The sequence below is a fragment of the Theobroma cacao genome, chromosome 2, assembly GCF_000208745.1.
Source record: "Theobroma cacao cultivar B97-61/B2 chromosome 2, Criollo_cocoa_genome_V2, whole genome shotgun sequence".
NCBI classification, from domain to species: domain Eukaryota; kingdom Viridiplantae; phylum Streptophyta; class Magnoliopsida; order Malvales; family Malvaceae; genus Theobroma; species Theobroma cacao.
In genome coordinates, this window is record NC_030851.1 from 9778904 (window position 1) to 9795980 (window position 17077).

Below are 17077 nucleotides of genomic sequence, written 5' to 3' on the forward strand. Positions count from 1 at the left end.
ATTAATGTATTAGTTAATGTTGATGGACTCTTCCAACTTGTCCTAAAGAAAAATTAAAAGAGTTTAGTTATAAGCAAGCACGCAATGGAGGATCGGGAATTCAAGTTTGGACTGATTAAAGAGAATTGAATTGTGTGATGAGAATGCCTTTACTGTTTTATGCAATGAATCCGACATTGAGATTAAATCGAGTTTAAGTCCAGTGAATGAGAAGAAATTGAATTATTTTGAGGGCAGCAAAACCTTGTCCTTAATGTATTCTGATCCAAACAGCATTACTCAGGAATTAAACCCAATAGGGGGAGGGCATGAGAGTCCTATTGGGATTGCCCAACGGAGGTCTGGCTCTTCGCATAAAACTCTAGAAATTACACCTTTAGCAGTGGATCGAAGTCAGCTTATCTCATCTGCAGAAGAATTCAAATTAATCTATTAAAGTCCGGGTCATATTTATGACGAGTTCTCCCAAGGAGAAATGGTTGTCTTTGAAGAAGAAAATGTCGTCTGGGGTCGGCGAGCTAGATTGGATAATGATGACCGGTCTTTTGTGGCTACTAAGGAGTGTGGGGGTTGTAAGGAGTATGGGGAACGTGATGGAGATATTAGCAGCAGTAAAAGAAGGAAGGGTAGGAAAAATTTTGAGAATCGGAGTAAACCGACGGATGGTGGGAGGGTGCTACGTAGCAATTCTAGAATGGTCGAGGGAGTTGTTAAATCTCAAATGGAGGACAGGAATGACGTAGCAAGTGATACTATACAAGAGGAGGCAGAGGTTGTGTGGTCTGTTAAAGAAAGACTAGGTATTGATTGAATTCACTAATACTAAGGAGGATTTGTTGAATTGAGTGGTAGCTTTGGAGAAGGAGGAACAAAATCCTTCGAATTAATGATAGTATTAGGTTTGATTGTGAGTTTTTTTTTATGATGATAATAATTACATGGAATGTTAGAGAGATGTGTACGGGAGAAAAGAGAAGAGCTATCAGGAGGTTGATTAAGTCAGAAATTCCTGATATTTTTTTTGCAGGAAACAAAATTAAAAAATTCTTCCTAGAATTTGCATGAATCAATTTGGCTCAGAGATTGTATTAAGGTTGCTAGTGTCCATTCAGAGGGGTAGTTGGGAGGGCTAATGACTATTTGGAGAGGAATTTTTTCATGAGGAAAAGGTACAGAATAAGCACTTTATTCTTGTTACGGGTATTATTCAAGGATAATCTAATAAATGTGGTTTTTTGAAAATTTATACCCCTAATGACAGAATGAATGAACTTTGTTATAGGCTACTTTAACTCAGGAAATAAATTCTCGTAATGCTTGGTGGTGTGGTGGGGGGCGGGGCTTTAATATTGTTAGAAATGAAGAGGAAAAGGTGGGCAAGTTTGATGTTTCTCGTTTTACTAGTGTTTTTAATGAATTTATTATGAATCTGAGTTTGGTTGATCTTCCTTTGGTGGGTGGTAATTATACTTAGAGTAGCCACAGGGAGGTTGTTACGTTTTGTAAACTGGGCAGATTCTTGATTAATGCTCATTGGTTGAATTGCCATGTGTTTAGCTATTTCACTTTTCTGATCATAATCCAGTGATTTTGTGCAATCAGAGGCATGATTAGGGGCCAAATTAGTGTCGTACTTTTAATTATTGGTTTGATGATGGTATTTTCATGAGTTGATAAAAAAAATTGGGGGAATGTAACATTGGGGAGCTCAAAAAGGCGTGGTTTGTGGTGGGGACTCAAAAATCTTAAACCAATAATTAAAGAATGGAGCTTGAAGAGATATGGTATTGTTACTTGTAGAATAGAAGCTTTAGAATCTGAAATACAAGAGTTAAAAGAATGGCAAAACGATGTGTTCGATTTGGCAAGGATAATTATAGCAATGCAAAGAAGATTTGAATTATGGCAACTTTATAGGGTTGAGGAAAAGAAATGGAAGCAACAATCTCAATCTAAGTGGATTTCTAAGGGAGACAAAAACACTACTTATTTTCATGCAATGGCTTCTGCAATGAGGCGTCTTAATAATGTGGGATGTTTGCATATGATATGGGTGGTGCGATTTTAGAAGATCTAGTGTTGATAAAAAAAAGAAATGGCTAAACATTTTTTAAAGCAATTTTCTGCAAAGAAGAAAGTGAAGGTGGCGAACCTAGATCTTGATATAAATCGATTGAAGGATCAATCAATGTTATATTTGGAGGTTCCCTTCCTTGAATCTGAAGTATGAGAGGTGATTAAAGATTGTGATGGTAACAAAGGTCCGGGCTTGAATGTGTTTAATTTTAATTTCTTCAAAACTCAATAGATAGTGGTGAAGAAGGAGGTAATGCCTTTCATCACTTACTTTTATTATTCAAGAAAGTTGGGTCATGGTGTTAATGAATGCTTTTAAACACTGATTCCTAAGAGGAAGAATCCTAGTCAATTTGATGATTATCAACCCATTAGCCTTATAGGTAGTATGTATAAAATAATTGCTAAGCTTTTAGCAAATCGATTGAAGAAGGTGATAGGCGAGGTAGTTAGAGATCATCAAATTTGCTTTTATATCAAGAAGCCAATTGCTTGATTCAGTTTTAAGTGCGAACAAAATGGTGGACTTGATGAAAAAGAATAGAAAAGGTGGCTTACAGTTCAAAGTTGATTTTAAAAGGCTTATGATAGTGTAAGTTAGGAATTGCAAGAACTTGTTATGGTGAATATGAGATTTGGTGGGAGGTGGTGTAAGATGGAGTGTGTGAATACTACTTTAGTGTCAATCTTGGTTAATGGTGCTCCAACTAATACTATAAAATTACAAACAGGTTTGAGATAAGGATGTCCATTGTCATCTTTCCTATTCAATATGGTTGCAGAGATACTTAGTTGTATGATGATTAAGGCAACAAGGAAGCAGATCACAATAAGGGACTTTGTAGATGACGCATTGTTATTTGTAGGCCTTTTGTTAAGGAACTTTCTAATTTGAAGAGAGTGTTAAGATGTTTTCACCTCATGTCTGGGTTGAAAATAAATTCTCATAAAAGTTTATTGTTTGGCGTTGAATTGAAAAAAGATAATTTGGAGTTCTGGGTAGAAAAAATTCACCATAACGTTGGAAACTTTCAAACAACATATTTAGTTTTAACTTTAGGGCCGTGTTTATCCTTTCTTAAGATTTGGAAACCTCTTCTCGATAAAGTTAAAATGAAATTGGAAGGATGGAATCCAATTTTTTATCTAGAGGTGGTAGGGTCACTTTGTTAAATTTAGTTATTAAGAGCTTAACCATTTTCGTTATGTCTCTCTTTCAAATGCTTAAAGGGATTAGATATATTTTTATGGGAGGGAGTTAATCACAATAAAGGAATTCATTACATTCCATATGGGAAAGTGTGTCGGCCTAGGGAGGAAAGGGGCAATGGCGTTGGAAGGGAAGAACAAGGGACATTTAACAAAATGGTTATGGAGATATGAGAAAAAGAAAAAAGGGTTATAAAGACGTTTGGTGGCTGCAAAGAATGACTACAATCCACGTGCCCTGTTACCTAAAGCTACTACAACTTGTAAATGTTCTAAAATCTAGAAAAACATTATTGCTCTTCTGTTGCCTACTGATAAGTTTTTTTTACAGGTTAAAGCTAACTTGGGAGTTGTTGTAGGTGATGGGTCATCAATCTCATTTTGGTATGATGCATGGTTAGAAGACTTGATCCTGAAAGCAAAACTCCCAAGATAATTTGCATTAGCATTGAACAAAGAAGGAAAATTATGTGAGTATGGTTAATGGACAGATAAAGGCTGGCAATAGCAAATCAAACTCAAAAGGAAACTTTTTGGATGGGAATTTGAGCAGTGGACACATTTATGGAGCTATTTGAGGGAACAAACATTGGGTGAGGGTTTCAAGGATGGAATCATACGGAAAGTAATACCTAGTGGTATGTTTTTTTCCAAGTCATTTTGTAAAATTATTAGCAATTTTTACTCCGAATGTGATGAACTTTGAAAAAGAACATCTCTTGGGTATGCTCCATATAGAGTTGAAATTTTCATTTGATAATTGATATGGAAAAAATTACAGTTAAAATGGAGTTAGTGAAAAGAAATTTAATTACTATTGATCAAGCAAATTGTGTCATATGCAACAAAGAACCACAAACTATTTCTCATCTTTTCTTTTCTTGCCATGGAACTTGGAGGTTGTGGAACATCTGGTTTTCATATTGGGGTCTTATCTAGGTTTCATCATGCTGTCCAAAAAAATCTTTTCTTGCATGGAGGGCTATTGGGATGAAGGATGATAGAAGAAAATTTTGGTTATTAGCGTTTTATTTTATAACCTGGTCAATTTGGCTATTTCAAAATGATATTGTTTTTAATGGAAAAACTTGAGATATTAGATAAGTTTATGACTTGATTAAGCTTTGAATTGCGGCCTAGAGTAAAGTTAAATAGCCAGAGTTGATAATTTCCGTGGAAGATGTTTTCAGAAATCCACGGAAATTTGTTTTGTTCAGAAGTTAGACAAAGTTAGGAAAGAATTAAAATTTTCAAAACTTCAAACAGGATGAGTTAAATGTTGATGGAGCATCGGCTAGTAATCCAAGAAAGGCAGGCATTGGAGGAGTTTTACAAAATGTTCAGAATAAAATCATAATTAAATTTTCAAAGCAAATTGGTGTTTGTGATGCTAACCATGCAGAGGTCTTAGCCATTCGAAAAACTTTCTCATTATTTTTTAGGTATTTAAAAAATTTTCAACTTAAATTATGGATTGAAAGCGATTCCTTTAATGCGATGACACGGACATGTAATGTTGTGAAAGCACCATGAACTTTCAGGCAGTACATGCTACAAATTGAGTGGTTACAAAAATGTATTAGCTCTTAGAAGGTAACACATATTTCAAGGGAATTCAATCATGAAGCTGACGAATTAGCCAAAAAAGGTGTTATAAGGGAGTTTGATCTTGTAGAGTTTTATGGCGTATAGAAGTCGGGTTCGGTTAGGATGATTTGTTAGGAGGAATTTGTGTAAAGAGATGTTCTTGACCTGAAATCTTAGAAGGTTGAGTTTTCAAATAATTGGGCTTCATTTGGCGTGATGGAAAAGGACACGGTTGGGAGGATCTCAATTCAAATCTGATTCTTATCACATTTGGGTGGAATTTCAGATTTTGATGAATTCAGTCAGTGCCTTGAAACATTCGGACAATTTTGTTAAGAACCAGTGTGAAAGAGATTCTACTAGGACACTTTTATTATGGACTAGTGTGAATTCTTGAAACTTTCAAACAATATCCTTTTGGGATTAACAAACTCGATCTTGGTTTGGACATATTAAAGGATTTGCAACCTGTTCCAGAAAGCAGTTCCGCCTTGGGCTATGCAGCTGGGATTAGGATTCCATCTCCTCAAATTGGATATTTATAGAATTAGGGTTTTAGTTAGCTTTCTTTATTTTTATCTTCACGTACTCATAAAGCCCAAGTTGATTTAACCTGGCATTTAGCACATAAAATTTGCATATTCACAAAAAAAAAAAAGCTTTTTGAAATAAATCAATAATCTTTCTAGTTCAATATTCAATTTTATATCCCTTACCTTTTTTTTCATAATTTCTTAGCTTTGCGAAATAAATAACTAACGATTCTTTGTATTGAAAATTTTTCAAAATCTCTAAACTCTTATATGACATCATTTTGAAAAAATTTTTTACCTAGAAATTCTCAAGAAACCACCTATTTTTTTACATTCTTGAGATTTCATCATTGAAAATTTTATTTATTTAATTTTATATTTTTATTTATTTTATTTTATTTAAAAATTTATGTAAATTCTTAGTATTAAAAATTCTCCAAAATCTTCAAACTCTTGTAGCATAATTTTGAAAGATTTTTTTCACTTAAAAATTCATAAAAAGCCATCTCTTTAACATTCTTGAGATTTCATCGTTAGAGAATTTTCATAAATTTATATAATATTCCTAATTTCCAAATGACCAACAAAAACAAAAATCAAAATCAAAATCATAAAAAAAAATTAGTTCAAAGGTTATTAAATTAAGAAAACGCTTTAATCAAAATGCTGAAAAATATCAATTAAACTAATTTTAAAAAAAATAAAAAAAAATTCTCCTAGTTGAGCTAAAAAAACCAAAAAGAAAAAAACCAGACTAATGGGTCAAGCTCACCCAAATGGGTTCACATCGGTCAGATCAATTAGATCTAGTCCACAAAACTGTTCCTTAGTTGACGCAAATGGCGTCGTTTCGCTTCTAGTATAAAAGCTTAATTCCCTTCCCTTCTTCCCCTTTATTTCTGACTTCTTCTCTCTCAAAGAAAAAAATTTCTCTTTTCCCAGAACCCAACCATCGAAAAACCTCTGCACTGTCATGCCAACTATCATCTGTCGTTGCCAGACGTCGTTCGTCGGTGATGGAATTTTACCAAAAAAACTCTTTTTAGTACCCTCGTCCCTTTAATCATTTCTTTAGAAACTAAACAAATTCTCCTAGATCTAGAAAAAAAATTAAAAACCCAAGAACCCAAGAACTCAAAAACAATTCTCTCTTCTGTCGATCTTTAAGTTTTTTCTTTTTTTCGTGTGTTTTTGGTGTTGTTGCTTGGATATATTTATACCCAATTTGTTATATTTTTTCTTGAATTTGTTTCTTGAGTTTTGATTCAATCTATTTTAGATTTTTAAGTTCACCTAGGATTAGGATTAATGCAAACCTATCTTTATTTTTTTCATGTTTATCTCTTTTTTTGTTTTTTTTTATTTTCATATATTTTGTTTATCTCCTTTTCATCTTTACTCTATTTTTATTTTTGATCTGAAAATCTTAGCTTGTTGTCATGTTGGAACATAGGTCTCTTTTGCCGTGTTTTATCTTTATTACGTATATCTGGATGGGCTTTTTTTTTTTCGTAAAAGTGGATTTTGTACAATGGCTATCATTTTAATTGATTTTTGTTCTAGATTTTTGTTTTGGCAAAGGTTGGAAGTATTTTGATTGGGTGATGTACATTTTGTTATTTGGTATCTTAATGGTTGTTGTCGAACTAAAGGCTTTTTGTTAACTTGGGTTTTTGGATTGGATGAATTTGGATTACTCCAATGAAATGAGAATATTTTTCAGTGAAATAAAAATATTTATTAGCCTTAAAAAATGGAATTAATTTGTAATTTTTTTTATACAAAAAGAAAGTTAATAGTTTTTAATTACTGAAGAATAATCTCTCATGTGTAAAAGTACATTTTTGGTAAAAACGTAATGCTAAATAAAACTTGATAAAAGTATTCAATTTAGTCCTTATATGATATATTTTTATTTAATTTAATCTTTGTACTTTACAATTTGTTCAATTTAATCCTCGTATTTTATATTTTTATTTAATTTAGTCTTTATGATATAGCATCAAAAAATTGATGTGAAAAAAAATTTCAAAAAAAATTTAGACATGCCGCATCATTGTTGCCACATCAGCATGTCAACACCACTTCAACGTAGTTTGACATGTTAGTGCCACATTAGCATCATTAATGATCAATTTGGGTGGTGTTAGGATGAAGTGCTCGATTTCACAAAATCTCAAAGTATAAAAATTAAATTGATCAAATATTGGTAAAGGGGCTAAATTGACAAAAACTCTAAATTACAATGACTTATGGGGCACTTTGAGCATTTTTAAATATAAAGGTTTTATTGCATTTTAGTAAAACTTATAAGGGTTTTATTATTTTTTGGTAAAAATTTAACACTGTTACTAAAGTGGCATTTGATACCTTACAATACAATGTGATTATAGGTATGTGATTGTAAGGAAAATAATATTGCAGTATTGGGTATATAAGCAAAATAATGATTAAATATAAAAAAAGATAACATTGCAGCATTTGGTTTATAAATATTTTGTTGGGAATGTAATATCAATTTTTATAATTACTCCTATTTATTAAAATGCAAGTTTAATATACTTTTATTTTTTTATTGTTAATTTTTATATAATATCATCTCTTAAATATATTTTTAATGTCATAATTTTATTTTCATTTCTTATTATAATCTTATATATTTTATTTTCATTTCTTAATATAATTTCCTATATATATATATCATTTTAATTTCTTTTTCCTTTAAAAGGTAATATAAATTTTATTAACAATCACCATCCACCATCTAACAGAGAATGACTGTTGAGAGTAACAAAGAAACATCCCTCAAAATCTATATAAAAAAATAAATTACAATATTACAAAATATTTTTAGTAAAGTAATAAAGTTGAAGAGTAAAAATGTTTTTAATAACATTGAAGAGTGCAATGAATCTGATTGCATTAATTTTGGAAACCAATGCAATGTAAGATTACAATACAATCACATTACATCCGCATGTATAATTAGTCAGGGAGTTGAGAAAAACTTGGTTAGTATATATACTTAGTCAGGCAGATGTTGCTGCAAATCAAGAGACTTAGGAAAACTTAGTTAGCATGGTAAAGTTTGAGTCTGATTCAATCAAAGGATGATAAAGTTTAAAAAAAAAATTAAAGCCAAGGTACAAAAATTCACTTAGTCCTAGCCCACATGTATACTTGCACGCAAGGGGAGAATCTGAATTTTCTCAAGGCCTAGCCAAATCTCGTGTCCGCGAGTCCTTTTTCTCCTTTACAACAAGCCCATAGTGGGTTTGCTTACTTAAAGCACTCACACCTTTATGTGCCTTAGCATGTGAGATGTTTGAACCTCATGAAGTACACTATTTTTCTAACAATTCCCCACATATTTCATAAGGTTTTATAAGAAGTTTTTGCTAGGTCAAATTTTGTTTGAGTGTAATGCATTATGATTGGTGCTTTTCAAGTTATAAACCAACCTTACAGAGAATGAAACATAAATCACTCAATTTTGGTGAAGTTTATAACTTATATGAACAAAAAAATTTTTATGTGAAATATAGTTTTTATCAATCATATTACACCCTCACAATTTCTGCAGTTCAACGGGGTTTTGTGCAAAAAAGCCATGCGCGTGCCTAGTTATACATAAGCGTTCTAGAGAATTTGCCACAATTCTCATAAGAGTGGCCTCACTCCACGCTTATATAAGTTGATTCCATCAAGTGTATATTGCAGTTTAATCACTACCCATAAGAGATATGAAATTCATTAAGAATTTAATTTAACCTCTCTTGCATTGTAGTTTTGCACTATTCACGCACCATAAGAGGGTCAATAATTTTAATAATGCATTAATTTATCAACAAATAATTTGTTATTACCCATATAAACCTAATTCATAGGATCTCCAATCACATAGGTTGGGTTACTATTATTTGTTGATTTCCTCAATTGGCTTAAGTCTCATTCTCCTCGATGTATCATTAATCAATTTTCTTCCTAAAGGTTTAATCAGATGATTGGCCAAATTTAGCTTTGACTTCACATAATTAATGGATATAATTCCATCTCTAAGCAGCTGCTTTACTACATTATGTCTCAAACGAATATATCTATTTTTACCATTGAAAGTTTTATTCTTTGCAATGGCTATTGCAGCTTGACAATCACAATGCATAGACACTAAAGGTGTTGGTTTCATTCTCAACGGAATATCTGCTAAGAGGTTTCTCGATCACTCAGTTTTATTGCCAGCTAACTTTGAAGATACAAATTCTGACTCCATTGTAGACTTAGCAATTATTGTTTGTTTGGCTAATTTTCAAATTATAACACCCCCACCATGGGTGAATACATAACCACTTATGGATTTTGTCTCATTTGAATCTAAGATCCAGTTAGCATAACTGTACTCTTCTAATACAACAAAAAAATTATTATATAAAATATCATAGTTTATGGTACCTTTCAAATATTTCATCTCTTTGTTCAAGGCAATATAATGATTTTAATTGGAACTTTGTATATATATACTCAATCTACACACATCATAAGCTATATCAGGTTGAGTATAATTCATCAAATGTATCAAACTCCCAATAATTTGTGCATACTTAGACTAAGCTACACTATTACTTCTATTTTTCTTTAATTGGATATTACTATCATAAGCAGTACCCACAAGTGTGACATTAAAATGTCCAAACCTTTTCAGTAGACTCTCAACATAATGCTCTTGTGTTAGCATTAAGTCACTATCACATCTTATAATTTTAATACCCAAATAACATTGGCTTATCCCAAATCTTTCATATCAAATTTAGAAGCCAAGAAACATTTTGTTTTATTGACTACATCAATGCATGTATCAAAAATAAGCATATCATCAACATAAAAGCTAATAATCACACATTCACTATCAACAGTTTTTGTATATACACATTTATCAACTCCAACAGTAGAAAATCCATTACTAACAAAAACTTGATCAAATTTCTGATACCATTGTTTTGGTGCTTGTTTCAAGCCATATAATGATTTAGTCAATTTATGAACTTTGTTTTCTTGGCCAGGAAAAATACATCCCTCAAGTTGTGCCATATAAATTTCTTCTTCTAAATCACTATTTAAAAAAGTGATTTTAACATCCATTTGATGAACAATAAGTTTGTAAACTGACGCTAAGGTAAATAAAACATGAATAGATGAAATTCATATTCTTGAAGCAAAAGTATCAAAATAGTCAATATTTTGTTTTTGAGTAAAACCCTTTGCAACTAATCTAGCTTTGTATTTATCAATAGAACCATCAAGATTAAATTTTCTTTTAAAAATCCATTTGCAACCAATTGGTTTGGCTCCAAGTGGCTAATCAACAAGTTTGATTTTGTAAAATCGAATCAACTCATTTTGTGTAGCTTCTTTCCAAAATGAACTTTCTTTAGAAGAAATTGCATCAGCATAAATTAAAAGATAAGTATAAAAATCGTTACCAAAAGAATGTTTCTTTCGTTGGTCTTTTACTCCTTCTCGAATCATCATTTTGTATTTCAAAATTATTTTTATTAAAACGTGTATGAGAAATTGTATCAATTCTCAATGGAAGAATATGCTCAAAAAATTCAACATTCTTTGTTTAAACAATTGCATTATAATCAAGAACATCACTTTTTAATACAAGAAATCTATATGTAGCACTATGTTTAGTATAACCAATAAACATGCAGTCAGATGTCTTAGAACTAATTTTTTTCTTCTTAAAGTCAAGAAGCATTATCTTAGCAAGACACCACCACAATTTTAAATATTTTAAGTTAGAAGAATAGCCTTTCCATAATTCATAAGGTGTCCTATCAGTTTTCTTATAAGGAATTCTATTTTGAATATGACATGCAGATAATAAATCTTCATCCCACAAATTTGTATGTGCATTAAAACTAACAAGCATAGAGTTCATCATTTCTTTTAATGTTTTATTTTTCCTTTCAGCTACACCATTTGATTTAGGAGAATATGGAGGAGTAATTTCATGAATTATTCTTTTTTTTTTCATAAATATCATTAATCAGTATATATTCATCCCTTCTATCTAATCTAACTCAGCTTTATATAAAGAGTTGATTTTCTATTTATTTAGTTGATTTTCTAACTCAGCTTTATATTTAATAAACATGTTAAAAGCTTTATCTTTATGCCTAAGTAAAAAAACTTTAGTAAATTTAGAATAATTGTTAATAAATGTAACATAGTATTGCTTACCACCTTTAGTCATAGTTTGTTTTAGATCTCCTAAGTTAGTATAAATTAAACTTAATAATTTAGGTTCTCTATTTACTGAAATACAAGTTTTCTTAGTTGATTTCGTTTCAGCACATATTTCGTATTTATTTAAGCATCTATTTTTAATACTAGAAATTAAACCTAGTGATTGCATTTTCTTAATATAAGGAATGCTAACATGTCCTAGTCTATCACACCATAAATCAATAGAGTCAATCATGTAAGTAGAAGAATTAGCATTTTCATTAAGAACATTGGAAATGTTAAGTACAAAGAGTCCCTGATTGCAATAACCCTTACCCATAAATACATTATTATTTTTATTACGATCTTGTCAGATTCGAATGACACTTTCACCCTAACCTTGCTTAATAAGGCCATAGACACTAGGTTTGCCCTTATATTGGGAATATGAAGAACATTTTTTGAAGTTAAGGTCTTACTAGATGTGAGCTTGAGAAGGACTTCCCTTTTACCAAGAACTTGAGCAGCTCGAGAATCACCAAGGTATATTATCTCTTCTCCTTCCCCTACTAGAGTATAAGAGGTAAAGGCATTTCTGTTTGCACAAATATGCCTGGTAGCACTTAAGTATACCACCCATTCCTTAACACTAGTCACCATATTTACTTGTGAAATGACCGTAGTAATTACATCATTAGATTCATCTGCTTTGACTAAGTTGACTCTTAGATTAGCAGGTTTGTCATTTTCCTTTGCTCTTTTTCTACATTGTGCTGCATGATGCCCTAGCTTTCCACAAACAAAATAACTACCCTTCTTTTTGAAGGTAGGATGAGGAGCTTTGGGTTTGTAATTAGGTTTATGAGGGTACCTTTGTTGACGTTGGGTTCTACCTTGTACTAGATTGGCTTTAGTCGCAACTTCCTTAGCTTTGGAGACCTTAATCTCCCTTCAGGTTGTGTCTTCAATGATGATGTGCACAATCAAGTCTGCAAGTGACAATTGTTTTTCCTTGTGCTTCAATTGTTGCTTATAGCCATTACAGGTTTCTAGCAGCTTCTCATTTCGCACCCCAATAACGAACTCTTCTTGCAAGTTGATTTTTTCAATCATCAAATCATCCACCAACTTGTGGTATTCATTGATCTGACTCTTGATGTCCTTGTCATCTGTCATCTTTCAGTGATAGAAGTTGCAAATCACAAACTTCTATTTGCCAACATCTTCATCAATATATTTGGTAATAATTGATTCTCATATTTGCTTTGCTTATTTGTAGGGACTGTATACATCAAACAGTTCATTAGAAAATGTGCTAATGATACGTATGCCCGCATACGTATTTTGCGTGCAGCCATGGTTCCAGCATTTTGACATCATCTAGCTTGGAATCAATTAGTGCAAAAGCTAACCTATGAACATCAAGGATTGAAAAAATCTTTTCTTGCCATGTTTTGAATTTTTTGCCATCAAAAACCTCAATTTTGAAAATATCTAGACATGATTTGGCATATGAGACTGAAGGCATACGAGCAACGGTAAAAAAAAAAATCATATCCAACAACAACAACAACTAAAAATCTCATCTTCTTCAAACCAAATCCAACAATAAAGAACTCAAAAAAGAAAAATAGAAAAAATCCTAAACTACCAACAGACTACCCTAGCCACTATCCAAGAAAAATAAAAAATTACAACCAAACAAAAACAAAAAAAAGGCCAAAAAGAAATAAAAAAAAAGAAAGCCAGATCTGAAAGTTGTCAATGGGTTGGCGATAGGGAAGGTGAGTTGGGGGTGTGGCTTTTGGGAGTTTGAGAGAGAGAAATGGTTGATTGGCGGCAAAGAAGAAGAGAAGAGAAAGAAAGAAAAAGGAAGAGAAAAAGAAAGAGAGAAAAAAAAAGAGAGAGAATGGAGGATGCCGACGAAGAAAAAAAGATAAAGAAAAAGAGAAAAGAAGAAAGAGAAAGAGTGAAGAAGAAAGAGAGAGAAGGAAGAAAAAGAGCCAGTTGAAAGAAAGGCTGACGACAAGGGAGAAAAGGGAAGAAGAGAAAAAGAAAGAAGGGAAGAAGAAAGAAGAAAGAGAAAGAGAAAGGAGAGAAAGGGAAGAAGAAAGAAGAAAGAGAAAGAGAAAGGAGAGGAAGAGAAAGATAAGGAAGGAAAGAAAAAAATTGTAGAAAGAGAGAAGAGGAATGGGCAGAGAGAGAAAGTGAAAAGAGACCAAAAAAGAAAAAAGAAAGGAAAAAAAAGAGGGCCTATATGCCCAAGCACAGTTACGTGCTAAACGATGTCGTTTAGGGTGCCGCTTGGAATGCACAAACAGGCACCAAACGGTTTGCTTTAGGGTGCAGCGAGCATAGAACTTCTGTGGGCTTGCGAAACTGGGCCAACCTCAGTCCAATAAGGTATAATTTTTCTCTTTTGTTTGGATTTGTTTTAGTTGATATTGGGTCTAACCCATTTTGTTTAATTAAAATGTATTTATTTTTCTAGGAGAAAAAAATATATATATATACATAATATGAATATTTATTTTAGTGTTAGAAAATCAAAACAAACAAAAAAATCAACCAAATAATAATAATAATAATAATAATAAGTGAACGAGAATGATAGGATAAAAAAAGGAAGAAATATTTATATTATAAATATATTTAGATACTCGTAAGTATAGTAAATAAAAATACATGATGTAAACATAATTATTATAAAAAATAAAATAATTATTTTGAGTAATCCGATTATAGAATTCCATTTAAAAAGGGTAAAGAGTTGCCTCCTTTAGGTGGGTTTATTAGGTGCGGAGTTCGAGAAGAATTTTCATCGAAACGTCGGGATAAATCCGAATTCTATACTCTAATACCCGTTAACTCAAATAATTATTGTTAAAAAAAAATAAATATTAGAAAAAATAAATTTTCATAATGTTCGAGATGAATTTTCACCGAAGCGTCGAGATAAATCCGAATTCTATACTCCAAAACCCATTAACTCAAATAATCGTTGTAAAAAAATAATATATATTTGAAAAAATAAATTTACATAATGTTGCATTTAAATCTAAATTAGTGTAGTTAGTTAATTAGCTTAAACAAACATCACTAAATAAGTTAATTCAATTTTTAAAAATTAATTAATTGTTTATTTGATAAAATATATAGTTAAGTGAAATATATTAATCCATAATGTTAATTAAAGAATATAGATTTAAATAGAAAGCTCTAAAAATAATAAATAATTAAAAATAATAATAAACAATAATAAATATATGAACAAGGTAATAAATCACCCTAAATTATTAAACATATTATTGCATGGATAATGAACCAACTAAATTAATAAACGCATTCACGTAGATATCATCATTTTATCCTGTCATAGCATGCCACGTTTATTTTGTTAATGGGGTAGAAATTTCAATGATGGGATTTCCTCGAAAAGCTTGTAAAGACGAGTACTTCCTGGGATATTTTTAGGTGAGAAAAACTTCGAGACTTCAACAAAACATTGGGATAGACTACAAATAGTTTTTCGATAAAAGATTACCGACCTCATCATTTAAAATTGAACAAATCATAATATCAATTTATAATTGTATCATGTGCATCCGTGAAACCGAATAAAAGACTCAATCAACTAATATAGCAAAAATTAATTAACAATCAAGGATTAATGAAATATAGGAATAAATTCAAGGGTAGGCTACAATAGGATAACTAAAGATTAAGTGGTACTATTCGTGGAACGGGTGCCACGGAGATGCTAACCCTTCTCAGTGCGAAACCGCACTCCCGAACCAATCTCTAAAAATCGTAGACTAGTTCTTATTCTTTCAACGGACCTAAAATTAATTTAGGATTTTGTTGAACAGAACAAATTTATTAGGTGGCCAATCACACCTAGGTAGTAAAAAGATTGGTGGTGATTCCCTAAGTTAACCACATCTAACGATCGGGTTCCCGGACCTTCACGTTACGACAGATTGGCGACTCCGCTAAGGAGGAAAGAGAGTCAAGCCATAATTGATCATAGGTTATCCTAAAGCCCTAAATAATGTAGTGTTTCCTTTAAATTTGAGCATTTGTTTTATGCACTATGGTTTTGTGCATTAATTGTTTTATGATCATTATTTTATTATTTTTTTTTAAATTGTAGGGAATTTAGGATAGGGAAATATGAGATTGTCCGTCAAACGTTGGTACGTTCCTTCACACACACGACACTTGTTGCATTCATTCATAAGCCTTTTACCCAGGCTTTGTCTTTTATTAGGAGGGAGTTTAGTAGCTACGCTCTCGTGAGGTGATAACCTCCTATCGTAACGTGCGGGTCCGGAAACCCGACCACTAGACGTCGGCGAAAATAAAATGTTGGTTAGGAGTCACCACCAATCTTTTTTTATCTAGGTGTGATTGGTCACCTATTAACCCGATTCTAATCGACAAAGTACTAAATTAATTTTAGGTCTGTCGAAAGAACGAGAACTGATCCGCGTTTTTAGAGATGGGTTCGGGAGTACGGTTACGCACGGAGAAGGGTTAGCACCTCCGTGGCGCCCGTTTCACGAACGGTACCATTTAATCTTAAGTTATCCTATTATAGCCTACTTTTGATTTAATCCCTACTTATTAACTAAATTTTTTATTAAATTGGCTGACTGAGTCTTTTATTTGGTTTTACGTATGCATATGATGCAAGCGTAAAATGATGTCATGACTTGTTTATTTTAAATAATGGGGTCGGTAATCTTTTATTGGAAAATCATTCGAAAACCATCCCAACGCTTTGGTGAAGTCTCGAAATTTTTCTCACCTAGAGATATCCCCGGAAGAACTCGTCTCTATAAGCTCCTCAGAGAAATCCCATCATCGGAATCTCAACACCATTTGCAAGATAAATGTGGCGTGCTATGACAGGATAAAATGTTGATGTCTATATGATCGCATTTATTGATTTAGTTAGTTAAAATTCATGTGATAATGTGTTTAATAGTTCAAGGTGATTTATTGCCTTGTTTACGTGTTTATTATTAAAATTTTTTCTTTAATGCATGTTATTTGCTATTTTATTATTATTTTATCTTTTTATTATTTATTTATTATTTATTATTTATTATTTCATTTTATATATTTTTTTTAAATAATTATTTGAATTAATGGGTATTAGAGTATAGAGTTCGGATTTAGCCCGACGCTTCGATGAAAATCCGTCTCGAACTCCAAATTTAAGTGACCTACCTAAAAGTGGCAACTCTTTACCCCTTTTAAGTGAAATTACTCAAAAAATATATATTTTATTATTTATTTATTATTTCTATTTCTTTTTATTATTATATTTTTTTATTTCTTTATTCTTCTTCATAATTTATTTTTACTTTTTATAATTTTTATATTTGTATTATGATTTTTTAATATTATCATTTATTTATTTTATTATTATTATTATT

The 17077-nt window shown here is 31.5% G+C and overlaps 1 pseudogene; it reads left to right on the forward strand.

Annotated features, from left to right (window-relative positions):
* Positions 476 to 17077, forward strand: part of LOC18608613 — a 30204-nt pseudogene continuing 13602 nt past the window's right edge.